Consider the following 3283-nt stretch of genomic DNA (forward strand, 5'->3'; position numbering starts at 1 on the left):
GCCAGCTCCAGACTTCAATTAAACTGACTGAAAGATTATGATTTCATCATATGAACATCAGGTACAATCCTTCCCGTTAGGGGTTTAGTATCATACCATCATAACATATATGAGAAGAACATAACCCGTGTCATGCCAACAACTGTATTTTAGAATAAATGTGTTTAGTTCCGATGCAAAGACCTTATTAGTGACTCAATATTAACGCCAAAATATGCAATCTTTAATGACTTGACAACAGTATCGTAATTATATCCCTTCTTAATAAGTCTATTCAAAGGTTTTGTAAGTTTCTGAGGTGAATACTGACACCTTTGTGCTTTATAAAGAATATTACCATAAAAAATTGGATGTGAAATACCTGAACGTATTAGAAGTCTGCATGTTGAGCTATATTTACGAATGATGTCTTTATACCGATGATAAAATTTAGTAAATGTTTTGACTAGTTTGTGATATCGAAAACCCTGGTGTAATAATTTTTCAGTAATACATAAATTTCTCTCGTTAAAATCGAAAACATTGTTACATACACGAGCGAATCGTACAAGTTGAGATATATAAACACCGTAAGATGGTGACAAGGGAACGTCACCATCTAAAAACGGATAATTAACGATAGGAAATGAAAAATCATCCCTTTTATCATAAATTTTAGTATTCAGCTTTCCATTAGTGATATAGATATCAAGATCAAGAAAAGGGCAGTGGTCAGTGTTAGTATTAGCTTTATTTAAAGTAAGTTCAACAGGATAAATTTCATTAATATACATACTGAAGTCGTCATTATTGAGAGCCAAAATGTCATCCAAATATCTGTAACCTCCGAAAACGATAAAACTGGCTTACGAAAGCACAAATGTAAGGTTCATGAATTTATTATACTGTATTCATATATTCGAATTCACATTATACATATATCGAAAATAACATTAATTATTGGCAACGCTGAATAGTTCAATATTTGTAGAAAAATAGAAAAACACAAAACATCATAAGTCTAATGAAATGCAGATATAAATTCAATTAAATTTAACTTGAAATAAAGATTGCTTTTTCAAATATCAATTAAATACAATAGAAACATTAATTTAACCAAAGCTAGATAAAAGCTTTAAAAACTTGATTATCTCCCTTTCTGAATATTACAATTCACAACATTTCTCAAATCAAAATATGAACACAAGAGAAAGTCTTCAAAGTAAACAACATTTGTTTATGAATAATCAATAATGTTTCAATTAGAAATATCAAAAATTAACTATACATAATCATAATATCGATCAAGGGCACATAATAACAATTCAATATACATACCCTAAATAAGGAAATGGCAGACAATTTTACTGCAATAATATCATCCTCTAGTATGAAAATCACATTGATCTACCTGTGAACACTATTTACTTTATCAGAACCTTTTATATTTAAAATGTAAAACACATCTTTCATAGTATAAATATTTCTCAACAATGCCTATCAATTAGTTCAATAAAACTATATTTCAAATTCAAATGATTAAACAAAATTTCAATATCATATTTGCATTTGCAAAACTTCAGATAAAAATATAGAATGTTATTTACATGTACATATCATATTTTTGTTCTTTTTTTTTTTATTTTATAAAACTCTTTTATATCAAACAGTCATATTCACAATCATTATAAATATTTACAAAATACACCAACCTTAAATCTTCAAATATTCTTGTTCACAAAACTGAGACACAACTACACCTGTCGATCAGTTATTTATCAATGGTAAAAACATACAATGTAGTGAACAGTTTTTACCTGTACACTAATTACTAGAATGAAGTAAATAATATTTTGAAATACCTTTAAATAATATTTGGACAAAATAATCAAACTGTATCATAACTATGATTTGATAAAATATACAAAAGCTAATATAAAATTATCTTTTCTCTATTTTCCAATTTTATTTAATTTCCATATTTCACTTCCTTTGCTTAACTCTATACAAAGATAGATAACTCCAACATTTCTAATGTAATACAATGTATTAAACTTCAAGACCTGAACTCTATATATACAAAGAGAGGTAACTCAAAAATTTCTAATATAATTTTTGGCATGTTACATATCTAAAAGTATTATTAAATTTGTTTATCAGATGTTGTTTCGATGGGTCTTTGCTTATTTTTGTCATAAATTGTAACTCATAACAATACAAAAACAGGTCCGCAATAAGTGGTGCACAGTTAGTCCCCATTGGAATTCCGATAATCTGACGATATACGGAATCTCCAAAGCGAACAAAAATGTTATCTAGTTAAAATTCAAGGGCATATATAGTATCAAAGCATGTCCAATTAACATAGTTTTTTTGTTTATTGCTACTAAAAAATGACCTAAAAGAGTTTGAATGCATTGCATCAATGTCACAATTTATAGAAGTAAACCATTATAGGTCAAAGTGCGGTATGCCTGTCGGATAAAACCTTATTCATGTTTGTTAAAGATGTTTTTAAAGGAAAAATTATTGACGAAAAAAAGTTCTTTGGCGGTGATGTCTTAAACCCTTCAACAGCAATAAAAGCATAGGATGACATCTTGGTTTTAAGTTATTGTATAATATTGTAAAAAAAGCAACCAGTATATGCTACATGTAAATATGACACAGGACACAACATATAAAACTAAAGACTTAGCTACACGAACCCCACCAACAACTGGGGGTGATCTCAGGTGCGTCATAAGGGTAAGCAGATCCTGATCCATATGTGGCACCCGTCGTGTTGATCATGTTATTACGAACCCGATAGGTTTTTCTTTTAACTGAGTTCTCAAAATTGCATGTATTTTGTTAAGAATAAAAAAGACAATCAATTTATATGAATGACAAGAGTTCGGCATTTCTGTTATAACTGTCTATTATAACTAGGTCGGTGTCAAGTATCTGCTAAGAGGAAACCTTTTTGCTTTTATTTTATTTTTCATGGAGGTCATTATATTATCCATTATATACACTAGATAACTACGATAGACAACAATAGAAAGAAGATACTGATTAGCACGTCTTCCGGGTTGCTAAGTTCCGTTACGTGTAACCATGTAGAACTTAGTTAGTGTGTTCCGATGAATACCTTACAGAAAATATCTGATTTAACCAATTCAAAGCAATCCTCGAGGACAGAATGTCCGCCAGCAGCATATTCGACGATATTATGTAAAATGATAACATCACTGATTAAATTGCATCCGTCTGAACCGCTCTATGTAATATTTACTTTCATCAGGAACTCTTAAAACCGAAT

General features: G+C 29.5%; 1 long non-coding RNA gene across 1 annotated transcript; it reads right to left on the reverse strand.

The window, feature by feature from the left end:
* Nucleotides 1-862: 862 nt before the first annotated feature.
* LOC139528331 (uncharacterized) lies at nt 863-1925 on the reverse strand. Its single transcript, XR_011665571.1, has 2 exons — nt 1692-1925; nt 863-1390 (listed from the first exon to the last, which is right to left on the reverse strand). It is a non-coding gene; the product is annotated as an uncharacterized lncRNA (long non-coding RNA).
* Nucleotides 1926-3283: the final 1358 nt, after the last annotated feature.

This window comes from Mytilus edulis, chromosome 6 (genome assembly GCF_963676685.1).
Source record: "Mytilus edulis chromosome 6, xbMytEdul2.2, whole genome shotgun sequence".
NCBI lineage: Eukaryota > Metazoa > Mollusca > Bivalvia > Mytilida > Mytilidae > Mytilus > Mytilus edulis.